Here is an 18,584-nt window from a genome sequence, read left to right as displayed (position 1 = left end):
ATGGAAATCTTAAATACATCTAAAGTTTTTTTTTTTTAATGATAGAAACTCAACACTTAAGTGTATATGATTGTTTTTTACATTATGTTTAGGTAGGATCTAGAGTGTTCTTATGCTTTATATGCTTTATATGATTTCTAAGTTATTTGATTACCTGACCATAGAACCTTGCCTATACTCAGGATTTTTAGAAAATCTATCAAAAATTAATAAATACCTAGGTTGGAAAAGTGGTAGGGGCTCCAATATTACTTTCTTCTTTTGATAAATTTTACCTTGAATATGAAGGACATATTTGCAACATTTTGGTGTAGTTTGGAGCTAGCTAGCTTAAACAAGTTGTGACCCTTGAATCCAAATATAAGAAAAAGATGTTTTTTTTTCCTTGTAGCCTAGATTTGACATGTGGTGGACCTTGTGCTTGTGTGTTCTTGAACAGGTTTTTCTTGTAACCCAGATTGGACATGTGGTGGACCTTGTGCCTGTGTGTTCTTGAACATGTTTTGGCTTTTAGTATTCACTTAACTACTAACATTTAGAAGAGTTTAGGTTGGACAAGTTTTCCACAATAGATTTTAGTTTAGACAAGTGGTGCCTTGTGTACCAATGCTAACAATGGTTGCAAGGATTCTAATATTGACTTTACCTTGAATAAATTTGTTACTTGGAGCTCTACATGTTAAAATGGTGAATAAAATTTTATTAATTTTTGAGAAACCAATGTTATGTGTGATTTCTTAGATTCAAAGATTGGGATTGACAAAACCCCTATGAATCAATCAACAATTGTAGAATCCATTGATTCTCTAATTTTTGAAGTGCCTAAGACGGATGATATTTCTATACCAGTGTCTAGTGATGTGCAGCTTGAGCAAGCTTGCAGTAATGTGGACCAAGAAATCACTGTGCCAACAATCCAACCTACTTCAAAAGAGGCAAAAACATCTACTTCTGAGCCATTTCCAATTGCTACTATTTCATTGAGTACAAATGATGAGAAATCCATGCTTACAACTATAATGGATTTAAATGGCCTATTATTGAAGAGTTCCCCTCATCCATCCTCACACAACAATCCAATGCAAATAGATTCAAAAAGATATATTACTTAGGCCAGGTTGCATACAAATCCTGATGACTATATTATAGAATTTTAATGTTGCAATCTGGTCAACAGCTCTACTAGGGACAATGTGCTTCAAATCCTTAGAGCACTAAACAACTCAATTCGGGATACATTACCATTCTTTGTAGTCTGGTATCAAGAAGGTTGCTACACCTCTCACAGGAAAAAAAAAATTAGACCTGACAATCCAAATGTTGAGGCAATGTTCAAGCCTTTGGCCAAAATTTCCATGGGGTTTGAATGTGATCCACAAGGAAAAATTCTTATTGATGACTCTAGCTCCTTACAAGGGATGTATTTCACTTGCAAACAATCGCATTTTTCCACCACAATTTGATGGTGAAAAAATGGTTGACAATGTGCTCTTGATGGAGCTGCTTTCCTACTTAATTCAGCTTTATTAGAGAAGGGATGTGTGCAATTTGATTGCTTCTAATCATTATGGACAACCTCAAGTAACAAATAACAGTGATGATGAATACAAAGAAATCATATTGGAAGCACAAAAATGATGCCTTGTCAGCTAAGGTGTTATTTACAAAAAAATTACCACCTGCAAAATATGACAAAGGTGAAACTACCCTTCACAAAAAATTGTATTGAACAAGTGACACAAGCCACCAGAGTGAAATAAGAAGGGCCCAAATACAATAAATTGGCAAAGGAAGGTACACCCATTGAAATCATGAAGGCACCACAATTGATCTCTTTAGCTAGGCAATTGGGTTGTAGCACAAAAGAACCATCGAACGCAACCACTACAAAGGCATATATATTAAATAAGGAAAAGTTGAGAACAATCTTCTACAGTTGGATTAAAAAAAGCCCTCAGGTACTATTGAAATGTCTTAAACCTTGATACACATGCTAGATTAAACATTCATATCCATGATATTTGATCTATCTTTATTTTTATTCCAACTTGCAGGTTGTCACAGAGGGTATATTTTGTTGGAGCCCAATCGATACAAGTTTTGTTATGTTTTCTCAAATTAACAAAGCAAACACCTAGATTTTTCTTATCGATTTCTTGAGAGATGTTTTCTCAGTTTGTAACACTACATATGAAAATGAAAATTATGCTTCTTCTTAAGATCGCCTATTTTCTGTCTTGTAAACGTTTCAATTATAATTTATTTGTACAGATGGAAGCTAATATCCAAAGGCCCTGTAGGCTAACACATTAGATACCTACTTATAGCCTAACTTGGATGATTAGTGAGTTCTTCTTCTCATTATGTCTGGGTAGGTTCACCACCTACCCAGACCCTAGTCCATTGATGCTTGAAGAGAAGCAAGGTCACCCACTTTTCTAAGCTATGTTTCCTTAAAACACATAGAGAGGAAATTCCACAACTTCTCCAAGCTTGAAGAGAAGTAAAGTCGTCCACCATTTGTAAGAAACAATATTGTTCAAGATATAAACTTACAGGTTGAACATGTCATCCCTAGCTTAGAAAAGTGTTCGAGCTTTGTTTCCCTCCATATTTAAGGGATCCTACCTTGGACAAGTGACTTTCCATGTACAAATGGAGTATTAGGTGAAATTTGTACTCACAAAGGGTCCCTTTAAGGATTTTGACTTTACCTCTCTCTACCAAAACGGGTGCATGGATCAATTTTTGCAAACAAACTCCAAAGTTGGTGGAGGTTTGACAACTAGAATGTCCTCTTCAAGCTCTATCTACTGATATATAGCACCCCATGAGATTCCTCATATTTTAGAAGATTCTTTTCCTATTCACTTAGATTTTGACAAAATTGTCACATCATAGGTAAATCAAAAAAGGAATCTTCTAAAATATGAGGAATCTCATGGCGGAGCTTGAAAAGGACATTCTAACTGTCAAACCTTCGTCAACTTTGGAGTTTGTTTGCAAAAATTTATCCATGCACCCATTTTGGTAGAGAGAGTTAAACTCAAACTCCTTAAAGGGTCCCTTTGTGAGTCCAAATTTCACCTAATGCTAGCTTGGACCAATGGTGGATCTTGCTACTAAAGAAAATAGACTACACAAATGGTGGATCGTCTGGTATTTTTTCATGCCTAGTTTATACATCTGGTAAACCTTGCATCTCTAAAGGTTGAGAAAGTGGTGGCCCTTTAGATTTAACCACACATTATTTATGTAGCCTAGCTTGGACAAGCGGTGAATCTTTGCCTCCCTCCATGTTTCAAGGTAGCCTTGATTGGATAAGTGGTTTTTCAAGTTCCAATGGAGCCTAGCTTGGACACATGGTGGAGCTTGATTCTACCTTATATTTCAATATAACTATTTTGGACAAGTGGTGGAGCTTGGAGAAAAACCCCCCATGTACAACATACCATGGATTTTCCAAATGGTGAGAAATATTATTGCAGCTTGGACAAGTGGTGGGCCTTGAAATAAAATTATCCATGTACAAACACATCAAGGGTTTCCCAATTGGTGAGAAACAATATCATTTATAGTTGTCCCTAGCTTCAAGAAGTGGTGGAGTTTTTTTTATGCTAATGTTTCAAGGGATCCTAGCTTAGACAAGTGTTTTCCCATGTTTCAATGTTGCCTAGCTTGGACACATGGTGGAGCTTTCTTCTATACCATGTTTTAATAGGGTTAGCCTGGACAAATGGTGGAGCTTGGAGTAAAACTCTCTATCGAGAAAGTTATAGTCTATCATAAACCAATTTAGACTCTTTTAGAGCTTAGATTAGACAAGTGGTGGACCTTCAAAAATTTATGATTGAGCTAGATATTAACTTAGACAAGTGAAAATCCTTCAAATCAGCACTTGAGTTTCCTACTTAGATCGTTTATTTATAGATGGAAGCTAATATCCAAAGGCCCTGTAGGCTAACACATTTGATACCTACTTATAGCCTAACTTCGATGATTACCAGTGAGTTCTTCACTACAAGAGGCTATTCATATTAGCGACGCTCAAAAGAAAAATTTGCGACGCTCATAGCGACGCCGGCTGGGCTAAAAAAAATAACAGAGAGGAGCCTCAAGCAAGGAGCAGGTACGCTCTCTCTCTCTCTCTCTCTCTCTCTCTCTCTCTCTCTTCTCCACACACACACACACACACACACACACACACACACACACACACACACACACACACACACACACACACACACACACACACACACACACACACACACACACACACACACACGAGGAGAGGAAGGAGAGCCATGTATGCTCCTTCCCTCTCCTCACTCTCATGTTCCCTTCCCCTCTTTCTCTCTCCCTCTCTCTCTCTCTCTCTCTCTCTCTCACACACACACACACACACACACACACACACACACACACACACACACACACATAGTGTTTTTGAGAGAGAGAGAGAGAGAGAGAGAGAGAGAGAGAAAGAGTACAAACATAAACAAAAACGCACACACACATACATAAACAAAGAATGCACACACACATTGAGAGAGGAAAAGAGAGAGAGAGCATGCATAAACAAAAAACGCACACATTGAGAGAGGAAAAGAGAGAGAGAACATGCATAAACAAAAAACGCACACATTGAGAGAGGAAAAGAGAGAGAAAACATGCATAAACAAAAAAACGCACACAAATTGAGAGAGAAAGAGAGAGAAACTAATTTAACGTCGTAGGAAACTAATTAAAATTAAAAGACCTAAAGATCTAGCCGACGAGGAGTTGAACTCAAGACCTATTATTCAAGAGGGAAATGGCATAACCAATCTATCATACTTGGCATGGGTGATAGAAAGGTTATACCATTTATCTCTTTTTATTGGCACACACATCCACACACGCGTACACACACAAGAAGAAGAGAGTTATAACGTCGTAGGAAACTATCCTAAAAGACGTTAAAGATTAGGTTAGATGTAAACTTACGTTAAATTAGATTTAGGTTTATTTAAGTTAAATTAGATTAGATTTAGGTTTATTTTTAGTTAGATTTACGTTTATTTACGCTAGATTTAGATTTACGTTATATTAGATTAGATTTAGGTCTCCATAGACTGCGATGCCTGCATGAAGCGGGTGAAGAAAGCCCTCAATGGAATATAGGGTATTGCTACCTTCACTCATGGTGGGCTCCGTCGATCCAAAAGTACTGGTGAAATGTCTTCAGAAGATAGGGAAGAAGGTGGATCTTCAGGGCGGCAAGAGTCACTACATCCCCGACAATGACCATCTAGACAACCTCTAGTCATTCAACAGCAACTTCAAAGTTAGTAACAAGAGCAAGAACGGTCCAAAGGGCCAATTGCTGTCGTCAGATGTGGATGGAGATGAGGCAGCGTCACCGCCGGAAGTTAACTCTCACATCTTTAGTGATGAGAATGCCAACTCTTGCCGAGTTATGTGAAAAATTATGTGTTAAATCAATTTTAAGGTTCTTATAATCCCTGTTAGTTTAGTTCTTTGTTTTTAATATAACATAATTTACGTTAGATTTAGATTTATGTTATATTAGATTAGACTTAGGTTTATTTAGGTTTACCCACACACACACACACACACACACACACACACACACACACACACACACACACAAGAAGAAGAGAGTTTTAACGTCGTAGGAAACTATCCCAAAAGACGTTAAAGATTAGGTTAGATGTAGACTTACGTTAAATTAGATTTAGGTTTATTTTTAGTTAGATTTACGTTTATTTAGATTTACGCTTATTTACGTTAGATCTAGTCCACGCAAGAATTACTTACGGTTTAGGGTTTAGAGTTAGACGAACAGTGAAAAGATCTACTGTGAAAAGATGTTAAGATGCTGTGAAGTGCTACAGCTAGAGAAGAGGCAAAGGGGTTTTGTCCACTACATGCAGTATCATGTAGACGTGGGTCTGTAGATTTCTTGTACCCACAAACATAGGTATTGACCAATAAAGACGAGATTATAACCCGGTGGTTCTGATCTCCGTGCACCTCTAGACCGAGGTGTGTGGGGATTGGACATGACTAGAGAATGTGAGGTAGAGAGAGAGAGAGAGAGAGAGAGAGAGAGAGAGAGAGAGAGAGAGAGAGAGAGAGAGAGAGAGAGAGAGAGAGAGAGAGAGATAAGATGAAGAATGCCAATAGAATCCCGGTGGTTCTGATCTCCGTGCACCTCTAGTCCGAAATGTGATTCCGAAAGATATCGAGTAGATCTCCACGGGACAAAAATTCCACAAAAGGTTTTACGACATTTTCCTCTGCTTCCTCGCATCAAGCATTTCTTCGAATGTAAGTCCATGGCCGCCCTAGCATCATGGCATGAGGAGAATAAATCTTCGGATGGTGTGCTACGAATTCCTGTAGATTGCGCAGCCTGGAAACATATAGATGGAACATGGTCGGATTTTGCCAGGGAAGCTCGAAATTTGCGCTTAGGCCTGGCTATGGATGGCGTAAATCCATTTGGTCAAAGATCAACATCTTACAGTGTATGGCCCATTGTCATCGCCAACTACAACATTCCCCCGTGGTTGACTACGAAGAAGGGGCACCTATGGCTAAGCTTGATTGTGCCAGGGCGATATAAAGTGGAGAATATGGATGTGTATCTTCGTCCACTATTGGAAGAGCTACAACAATTGTGGATTGGCATAGAGGTGGTGGATATGAGCCGACACTAGAATGCGGACCATGCATGACTATCCCGGGATAACAGAATGCTCAGGTGATCTATTGACACTCCTCACTCAGACACTGTAAATCTTGTTTTTTCCCATAGTTGATCTATTATGATGTGTATACATGCAGGGCTTCAAACAAGCGGATACAGAGCATGTGTCACATGTGGACCTAGACTGAATGCACGTAGGGCGCCCTCACTGAAGAAGCAAATCTACGAAGGTCATCAAGCGTATCTTCCAGAGAATCATGTGTTACGCGATGGATTTTTGGGAAGAGAGCCACCAAGGATGTCTGCACAAGCATGGTTAGAGCAGAAGGAGATGTGCGATGACGGATTGCCTCCAGGGATGAAGAGACTATCTCTATGGTACGAGTTACCATACTGGCCCCGACTCATGATCAATCACTTGCTCGATCCAATGCACATATTCAAGAATGTGGGTAATCTACTATGGGACCATCTGACCGGCAAGAAAGATACTTTGGGAGCCAGAGTTGACCTTAGAAATGTGGATCGTATGGAGCAATATTGGCCGCAAACAGCGTCTGATGGATCGATAAAACTCCCTAAAGCACCATGGATTTTCACAGGAGCCCAAGAACGCAAAGTAAAAGAGACCATTCGATCTTTGCGGACCCCCACTGGCGTAATGCACTCGCTCCGAACGTGTTTTACTAAAGAAGGAAAGCTTACCGGTTTGAAGTCACACGATTGGCATAAAATGTGTCAGGTACGTTCATAGTGGACTTTAATATCATTGCATAAAATGTGGACTTTAATATCATTGCTGCACATACTTTACAGTTTATTTTACCGGTTGCCATTGAGGGATGTTTGTCTCTCGGACATCCGTAACACAATCTACAAACTTGCAAAGCTGGTGCAATGGATCTCACAAAAGGAGATCAACGTAGACTCCATACCATTCGCCAAACTAAATGCTGCGGAGCTTGTGTGCATGTTTGAGAAACATTTTCCTACTACCATGCTAACCATTCAGGTGCATCTTCTTGTTCACATAGTTGATGAGGTGGAAATAGCTGGCACAGTTCATTCCAGATGGATGTTCTTCTTAGAACGTTTCATGAAAACGCTTAAGGGATATGTGCGTCAAAAGGCACGTCCGGAGGGTAGCATGGCAGAAGGTTGGTTGGTATCAGAGTCCCTAGTGTACATTGGAGAGTGGCTAGACGGATTTGATAAAGCCCGGGACACGCTATGGCGAATCATAGATGATGAGCGCATATCTGGGATTGTCATGTGTAATCTCGGTGTTGAGAAGAAGATGACGGAAGATCTAGAGGGTAAAATCAACCGATTTTGCATGCTTCACAATCCAGTGATGCAAAAGTGGATTTCACAATATGAGGATGCAAAGCAAGAGCGACAAAGGGCACAAATCGAGTGGAGACGGGGAAGACGACCACCGATGCACTATCCGACGGGTCTGGAGAGCCTACCAACATTCATGACCATAAGATGGTTGCACAACCAATTGAAAAGCGCACAACAATGCGGTGACGAAGTGACTGAGGAAGAGTGGGAGTACTCTCGGGGTTGCGCGACCAAGGTAAGTTTGCAATGTACGACTAGCTAGTGACTTTATTTATATAAACGTTTGAACGGCCACTCATAATCTTTGTTCGTTGTAGTATAAGTCATACACAGCAACATGGTGTAAATGTCGACATTTTAGGGTGGAACGGATCGACAAAAAGCGTTTTACTCAAGATTGTGGAGTCATGGCAAAATTTTAACAGTCTAGTCGACGACGTTTCTCTGATGCAGATCCTGTGGTGGCGGAACTCACTTACTTCGCAACGCTACAAGAGATTTTGAGGATCGATTACAGAGGATTTTTTGTCGACTTGTTCGACGTGCAATGGTTCAAGATAATCATGGAGGGTCGCAACGCTACTGTGCGTAGAGGAGAGTCTGGTTTTCTTGAGGTGGATTCTACTCTATTCATTCAATATTAAGTTTAAATATTCGTGTGTTTAATGCAGGTATGGATGATGAGGAGTTTCTTTCTTCTTTGTCACCGCAGCAGAGACAGTGGTACGTGGAGTGTCATCGCTCTGGCGCATCATCGCGCGTTCCTACTCCATCCGAATCTCCCTCTCTTTCGGAGCATTCGGCGCGCTCCGAAGCTTCGGTGTCGACGAGACGATCTTCACACTCGTCTAGACACCGGCACTCTAGTGGTGGCGGTGGCGGTTGTTGTGGGGATTCCGCCGCCGATGCCTCCACACCGCCTCGTGTTGGACGAGGCTCTTTACCCTCCCCTTCTTTGCCCGCCCCCACACCAACCACAGCATCGCCATCTACGCCAGGTTTTGCGCGGCTGACTGTTCCTAGTAGCTACACACCTCTACCTACTCCGCCAGGAGCCACCCCACTCGACACTCCTCGCTTCGGGGCCCAGACGCCGGTGGAGACACCTGACGTCCGTACCCCCATTGACACGCCGCTAGAGACCCCTGCCGGGACACCCAGCTTCACGCGTCACCGGCCAGAGGGCTTGCCTTACTCCGTCGACTTCAGCGGCGGCATCATCATGGATGATGACGGCAAGAAGGTGATCTCGCGCATGCCTGGTCTTTGCTCTCAGCTGTTTAGACACTACATACTAAACAAATGGAGTGAAGTACCAAGTGATTTAAAAGCCAGAGTCATCAACATACTTCATGATGAGTTTCCCGTTCCAACACGGGACACGGGATCAGCGCTTCAATGAAGACCTGATGAAGATTCGAATGCGCGAATACTGCAAACACACACAAGAGTTCCGAAGTGCAAAAAGCAATCAAGCATGGGTGGAACAGGCCAGATTGGCTGGCCAAAGAAGATTGGAAGAATGCGAAGAAAGCAGCGGCGCGAGAATCCGGACAAGTGGAAGCAACAAAAGGATGCAGCCAGAGCGCGAGTAGAGGCAGGGAGCTCGCACCACTTGGGGAGCGGTGGATGGGCATCATTTGAGGCCGATTTTGTAAGTGTTTTCGCATTGCTCTTTATGTTCGATAGTTTAGGGTTTATGAGTTTTTTAATTCTAACATAATAAAATCTTTGTATGTTTTGACAGTGGTCGATGACAGGACGTGATCCCACACCGTACGAGCGCGAGTACGCAGGCAGGAAGGGCTTAAACGCCCTAATGGACATTCTCAGTTCTCGCGGCGGCATGGTTAGTATTAGGGTTTACTCTTTTCTATTTTTTGTATTGTTTTATAAATGTCGTTATATGTTTATACTTACTGAAAGCTGTCTTATTGTCTTTTTTTGCAGAATCCGACAGATACGCCGCTTGGACGCGATGAGACGTCTGACTAGACGACCTCAGTTTAGCCGTAGCTAGATAGCATTAGTTTAGGGTTTCTCATAGCTTATGTATCATGAGACGGATTTTATACATCTTTTTGAACCATGTATATTATTACATTTGTCACCACAGTTCATTTTGCCAATCAATTCTTTATGCCTATGATGTTGTACAATTGTCATTATTACATTTGCCAATCAATTCATTTTGCCTATGATGTGTACAATTGTCAATTTTACGCTTGTCAATTTTGCAAACAATGCATCTTGTGGGTGACTATTTTGGGTCTATTATCTACCCTTGCACTTTTTTTAAAAAGTGAATCAAGTACAATATGGTTGATGGGTGGCAGGGCATTCAATGCCCTATCACCAAAAAAAATTTCTCTCGGGCGTCGCTATAACTGTCACTATTTATGGCTCTGCAGCGTCGCTATAACCGTCGCTATGACCGTCGCTATAAGCGTCGCTACTATGAGCGTCTCTATATAGTGACGCTTATAGCGACACATATAGCGACGTCTATAGCGACGCTCTCGTAGCGACGGTTTTAGCGATGCCGGGGGTTATAAAAACCCAGTGTATTTCCGTCGCTAACAGCGTCACAAGAGCACACAACCTCTTGTAGTGCTTCTTCTCATAATGTTTGGGTAGGTTCACCACATACCCAAACCCTAGTCCATTGATGCTTGAAGAGAAGCAAGGTCCACCACTTGTCTAGCTATTTTCCTCAAAACACATAGACAGTAGATTCCATAACTTCACAAATCTTGAAAAGGAGTAAGGTCCACCATTTATCCAAGCTATGCTTCCTTAAAACACATAGACAGTAAATTCCACTTCTCCAACATTTTTTCTATGAATGACTACAAGATACACCACTTTTCCAAACTCTAATACCTAATAGAATGGCTAAGTGACTAATATACAAGGTCCCCCACTTATTGAATCTTGTCTCCAGGATCAAAGAGAGGAGAATGGTCTACGAGTTATTGTATCTTGTTTGCATTGAATCATAGAGAGGAAAAAGGTCCACCATATATCCAAGAAAAGCTTCATTGCAACATAGAGACAAGGAAAATCCACCATCTGTCTCAATTAGTTTTAAGCAAACCACTCTACAAGGTCCATCAATTTTCTAGTAATACACTCTATCTTGTATCATGAAGAGGTCAGTTTCAAAGTATAGCACTTGTCAAGCTAGGCTCTAATGGAGAGTGGAGAGAAGCGAGAGCCACCACTTGTGCATGTTAAGCCCTATTGAAGCATAAAAATAAGAAAGGTCCACCACTTGTCCAAGCTATAAGGAAAACCACTTGATATAAGGTCCCACACCTATGCTATTTTATGGAATGGATAGTGTTTTTTTCTATCATTATCTCAACTTATGATATGTTGTAGTATGGGGGTTTCAATTTCAATTTCCATCATTTATCTAATTTGGGCTCCATTGACACATGGATGGAAGAAATTTCTACCACTTATCCTATCAATAATGGAAACCAAGAGGAGATCCACCACTTAGGTTTCACATGTGGTGACATTTTATCAATAGGTTATGCCTAGCTTGGACAAGTGATGCTCATTGATTCTCTTCGTGATAAAAGTAAGCCTAGCTTGGATAACTAGTGTACCTTGATTCTCTCCATGCTACAACCATGGACAAGAATTGGTCCTTCAAACCAAATTTCCCATGCAACAAACATTTATAAATTTGCAAAAAAGTGTTGGACCTTGAAATCCATACTGATTTACCCACATGGGCTCTAGCACAGTGTCAAGAAGTGCACTATGCGACTAGAAAAGCGACGGGCCTCTACCTGTGAGGATTCATAGCAAATTCAAGAAAGGCGTTAATGATTTGAAGCCAAAAACACACGCAAAAAAGAACAAAACTCCAGCCATAAAAGCTCCACTTTGAAAAAGAACCCATACTAACTCAAAACTCTTGTGTGTGTGAAGATTAGGTGTAGCCTCGCTCCCAATTTCATAGATGCAGTGCTCATTGGACATATTAAAAACGCTAAATTGACACTTCAATTCCTCGTCCTGACCATTTAAGGGAATCTTCAGTACTTCATTGGAGAAGTCAAAGTAGTTATTTGAGGAGGGGAAACCCTAATTGAAGGCCTCATAGCCTCGAACATGTAGTGGAAGCTGCACGGGACTGCACTAGCACCCTGTATCGGGATGGCTATATCTCCTTGATTATATGCCCAAATGATCTCATTCATGGCTCTAAAACTTTTCTCTCAGCTTGAAAAATGACAGAACCATCATTGATGTGGCATTTTGAGCTATTTTTAGGCTAGTTTTTGACTATTTTTAGGCTAGTTTAGCCCAAAAATGCCCCTTTTTGTTCGTAAAAAGCCAAACGAGCCGGGACAAATCCCACTGGGCTCAAATTTCATGTTGAGCCTCATTTTTCACTTGGCAAGTGCTTTGGACACGTCTTTTTTACCCGCACACAAAACTTGCTACTTTTGGACAACATCGTCCGCATTGAACTTTCTAGGCAAAATGAGCATGCCACTTCTAAACACTTGACATTTGTACATTCTTAAAGAAAATTAGGAATGCTTTAATGTGTTTAAACATGACACGGTGCCACGTCCTCGGTCTCGCCTGCCCGACAATCAGCCAATAAAGCATAAGGCAATAACCTAGGGCACTCTCCCATTTTACAACTGCAGGCTTTAGCCAAAGTTTTAATGATAGGAGGATGTCCACGCTCTAATTTATCATTTCCCTCTATATTATATACAGTAGTGAGAGCAAGTTTAATGCCCAACCTAGAGAAAAACTCCCTTTCTTTGTCACCATCCAATTCACCCCTGTCGTTGTTATTTCCCCCACACAACCATAACGGCTAATTACATCATCCAAGAAGAACTTACATATCCCTTCTGTGCTTTTCATTCTTATAGCAAGACCTTCAACTTGGTTGGTTAAGTATTCTCGTGAAATCACTATGTATCTCATTTGCCATAAGCCTAATGGCATTGTAACCAGATCTACTACCCACTTATAGTGCATGGCCAATGGGTAAGTAGGGTGCAACCCATCATGATGACGTACATTTGAATACATATGACATGTTCCACAACACTCCACAAATTGAGATACGTCTACATACCTTTCCACCAATGCCTCTCTTTAATTTTAGTAAAGGTGGCCCATACACCTCTATGTCCCGCATAAAGACTCCCATGAAACTTTTTCATAAGCTCATTTTGAGCGTCCTTATCATTCATGACTCTCAACAGCATTCCATTTCTTTGTTTCAGACGCTTCCATAAGTACCCATCTTTCAAAAAGTATCCATAGGCCTTTCTCCATACTCTTTTGAACTCTTAATCGGTCCACCCTTCTTGCCTACTAAAAGTGCTTAGATAACATCCAATGAGCAATCAGTCACCTTGATATAGGTTCTCTGTAAATGACTCAAGTGCATTTGACAAACATGATCGTCCTTGGCATGAGAGATATTATAGAACTTTGTCCCTGCATCATCACCCTCAACAACCATGTCTCGTTCATTTTCATACCTTGCCCTTGAAATCATATGCGCAATTGGATTATCTTTCCCTACAATATGCTTAAATTTTGTATTTAGGACTTTATGTAGACAATCCATCTCAACATAGCAATGTCAGGAGTTGAGCATTTGTGATCATTCCAAGTAGGAGTAGACAATCAATCTCCACTATTACATTTTCTCCTATTAGGTACTCTTTGCCACATTTCAATGCTATGACTACTCCCCATAATTCTCTTTTTATCTGTGGATAGCCACATTGATGAGCACTAAGGACTTTTTCTCCATATCTCACCACGTATCACTTGTCGTCATCATCATCTTGCCCAATCTCCCATCCAATTCCTGTGGGGCTATTATCCACTATTACAATTACATATCTTCCACATTCATAGTTTGCTTTCCTCAGAGTTGAAGACATAAGTAGTAGCAACTTCTTTAAATTTCTCATGGCATGGATATGCATTTCTTCCCATTAAAAATTTTGGTTCTTTCTCAAAAGTTGATACAAAAGTTTTGCCACATGCGCATAATGTGGAATCCAGATAACATAGAACACACATGCATCGAAGAACCTTCGAACCTCAGTTACTTCAATACATGTCTCTGTAATTCTTTGAATCACATCAATCTTTGTTGGACAAGGCCTTCTACCATATGGCCCGCACATATGTACCACAATAAGAACTTTGCTCACACCAAACAGTGATTTTTGGCCAAATAAGGTAAGGTTCACTTCTTCAAACCTTGACAATATATTATCACAATCATTGATATGGTTTGCCACATACTTTTGGCACCCCCTCGAGTCCATAGCCACATCTATATCACTTAACTCACATCCTTTGATTAGCACATCATCAAGGAAAGGCATTGTAGTTTGAGGTATGAAGTCACGTAGGACTTTGTTCATACCATTCATTATATGCGCAACTGAATTAGTTTCTCCCTAAGGTAAGGTGCACATCCTTACCAAACCTAAGAGTGTCCTCATGGTATTCATGTCCCTGCTTTCCATTGCTAGTTGGAATTGATCATACCCTCAGTACAAATCTCGCATAGAATATATTGCCCTTCCTACAAATACCTCTATAAATTCATCTACAATTGGCCCTGTTCCCACATTTCTAATTGTAACCTTGTTTACGGATTGCATATCCTCTATAAAGCGTAAAGAACCATTTTTCTTTGGAACTGTGAACCACCTGTTTGAATATGGAGCACAAGAAGGCTCCAAAATACCCATCTTGATTTTCTCATTAAGCAACTCAATGAGTTTTGGCAAATGGGCCTTTGTAACTCGAATAGACCTCAAGTTCCAAGGTACATGATGGATAGTGAAGATCACCATAGGAGCAAAAATGAATGCATCAACACACCCTATCTCATGCAGCTCAAATGCAAAAGCCTTTCCATGTTTGGCAAGCATTCTTTCAAAGCATACTCTTTCAACCTCTGTCAAACTGTCCTTCAACCAATCTTTAACTCCTTTAAAGAATCCCATGTAAACTTATGCACATTCTTGCTTGGCTCACAAAGACTAGGTTGAAAAGTAGTTGGATCCATCTTATCCGTACAGTCCTTTTGTAGAGGTAATGCCATTGGTTTCACTTTCTGCCACAGACTTGTACTTGGTCTCCACTCATACATCAACACCTTGAAATTTTTTGAAATCCTCTATGACTTTGTACATTTCTAGTGAGCACACTTTCACGACCTGACTTCCCTTATGCAAATTGCAATCCAATAAGACTCCAAGTTTTACATAGTATCCACATAGAAACACCCATCAAACACATCTGCATTCATCATCTTCTAGCAAACCATTCATCTTCAAACCTCTTTGTACACTATTTACATGTTGTTATTCACCCCGCTTTAAGTCCTCACACTTTGCAAAAGCAATAGATCCATAGTCTGTTAATCTTACAAAACCTGTAGAAAATGTTTTCTTTGCATATACATCATGCGAGAATTTTTCTGTTCTTGTATCACTGCAATCCAGCTCTATAATGGTACATGGCCAAAAACCCTCGTATCCCTGTAGTCCTTGAATTCTTTGTTTGTCTTTGGTAAGGTTTTCTCTCTAAGACTCTCACAGTTCCTTTCATGGTCCACACAAATAGTAAGGAACTGTACTGCACGCTTCCCATCCCTGCTCCTTATCCTAGCATAAGCTGACCCATCGTCCATTACCTTGGTTTCCATGCGAGTAGCAATGATGTATGGATGCCCAAGGATAAGAGTGTATCTAGACATCTCCTGCACAAAGAAATTTTGGTCATCTTTCACATCCCCTATAGTCACCTTTACATTTGGACAAGCTCTGTACAGCTCCCCCGATGAGTTGTTTATTCTACGAATCATCCATCCATGATTTATATCAATTGGGCATTTTCCTTTCTGATAAAGACACTTTGACATGAGGTTAATTTCTGACCCATGATCTATCAACGCAATGTATGGATCTTCTAAATCTCCCACTTTTACTAGGGACTTAGTAGTTGCTCTTGCCCAGTGACTCTTCAAGTAATAACTCTTGTGAGTGACCTCGTCTTCATCTTCATCATCCAAGAAGAAAACATGTGTTACTGCTCTCCTAGACTTATAGCATCCAGTAATAGCTACTCACCATAGACCTATACTCCTTGTGCATTTAAAGTCTCTTCTTCACCCTATACATGGATAGATTCTATAAGAGATTGCTGCTTCCTCTTTCTGATATCAAGTAGTTCTTCATGAAACTCCCTCTTTGCTATTCCAAGGACCTCACCCAAGTTAGATTCCACCTTACTATTCAAAATTCTCTTTTTCCACAACCATTTTGAGATCAGTTTTGCTGCCTCTATATTAGATTGGAGTTTGTAGGCAAGACCCTTTGCTTTCGGCTTTGTTGTTTCCTATTTCTTTTATTTAGATTCTTCTTGCATAGGTACTTTATGGACACACATTTGTTGTGGGGAAGGTGATCTAGGAGGCACTGTGTTATTTCTGCCTCCACTCCTCGTCGCCCATTTTGAAGGCCCTTCATCCCCATTCTCACACCTACATTTCTCTTCAACAATGGCCTCATTGCTTTGACATTTGGCAATATATGCATGCATTGACAAAGAGTCCAGAGGGTCATTCCAACCTGTTTCTAGCCAAATGCATTCTCCAGCTTCATGTAAAACCTTTGTAGTCATTTTACCCTTCATAGAAGATCCTATAGCGCATGGCCATAGCTCTCCAATACCACTAGATTCCTCTTCTCCAACCTTGAATGATTCTTTTTTCTTGATAGGCTCCACCATCAAACCATAGGTGGTTGCCTCTACCATTGAGATGGCATGGCTAGTAGCCATGTCCTCAACTAGCTTCTTCATCCCACTTTTTCCAAAGTTTGTCCCCAAGAGCTTACCTGTTTCACTTAAGTGAATTTTGCCATCTTTTAAAAAAAAAGATGTTTGTTAAAGAGTCTTTAAAACTTTCACAATTCCTCCTTGCATGATTAGTACTATCACACCATATGCATCTTTTTACAAAGCCTTCTCTAGTTTGCGTCCATTGCCCTGTAGGTTGACCTGATGGTTGCCCCTTCTCTTCAAGCCTTGTAAGCTTTAACTTAAGCTCTTGCATTCCTTTAACAATATCATGGAGGATGGATTTATCACTCTTTGGAACCACAATCACAGGCTTTATAGGACTCTCAATAACACTTGGGGCTTGAGTAGGGTTGACTATCATCTTGTCACTCCGTTGTTGTCACTTGGCTAGCAGCAAAATGGCGGCTTCGACCTCATTCCAATCGGTCTTTAAGCCTTGCTCAACATCTTTGTCCTCAAGTAGTAACTCTAGCTTCTCTTGAATCTCTTTACCTGTTGCCTGCAAAAATAGCTCTGTCCTATCCGAGTTTAGGGTAGCCTTTTCAGTCCTTGAAGTTGATCATAGCGGCATTCAAATTCCCTTAGCAGTTCACTAGGCAAAAGTCCCTCTTTTGGCCAAACTACCCACTCTAAAAAAGCCCCTTTTTTACCCTTTTGAAGTCCTCCATGAAATAATTTTCTTTTAAGGTTTACTTGAATGCTTCCTATGTTTCCACATACTCATTTGTAATTCCTCTAAGGTGCTCTCTGATCCTAGGAGCCACAGCTAAATCAAAACTTTGTACCATCTCTGCTTCGAGCACTCGATGAAGCTCCATCTCCTTTACATATCCACAAAGATACTTTGTTACATCTTTACCTTTAAATTGGTCCTTTTTCTTCACTATACATTGCAGCAATTTGGTTGAGAAAAGCTCCCTCCGTTCCGCAGCTTGCTGCTGCTGCATAAACACCGCAAAAGCTTGAACCATTTCATTGTGACTAGATCAAACCGACTAGATCAAACCAAACCCCCTATTGCTCTTGTTGCACCATAGATTTAAAAATTTAATTTGAAACCTTCAATGAAGCTTTTGAACCCTCACCCTAGACTACTTCACGTTGGGTTCACCAAAAATGTGTCAAGAAGCGCGCAATGCGACTAAGAAAGCGTCGGGCCTCTGACTGTGAGGATTCATAGAAAATTCACGCAAGGTGTTGATGATTTGAAGAAAAAAACACACTAAAAGAGAACAACCTCCAGCCATAAAAGCTCCACTTTGAAAAAGAACCAATACTAACTCAAAACTCTTGTGTGTGTGAAGATTAGGTGTAGCCTCGCTTGCAATTGCACAAATGAAGTACTCATTCGACCTGATAAAAACCCTAAATCGACACTTCGATTCCTCGTCATGACCATTTCATGGAGTCTTTAATATTTCATTGGAGAAGCCCAAGTAGTTATTTGAGGAGGGGAAACCCTAATTGGAGGCCTCACAACCTCGAACATGTAGTGGAAGCAACATGGAACTGCACTAGCATCTTGTATCAGGATGGCTGTATCTCCTTGCTTATATGCCCAAATGAGATCATTCTTGGCTCTAAAACTTCCCCCTCAGCTTGAGAAAGGATGAAACCATCATTGATGTGGCATTTT

This window comes from Adiantum capillus-veneris, chromosome 10, assembly GCF_014529385.1.
Source record: "Adiantum capillus-veneris isolate H3 chromosome 10, ASM1452938v2, whole genome shotgun sequence".
NCBI lineage: Eukaryota > Viridiplantae > Streptophyta > Polypodiopsida > Polypodiales > Pteridaceae > Adiantum > Adiantum capillus-veneris.
Note: the sequence above shows the minus strand (reverse complement) of the source record.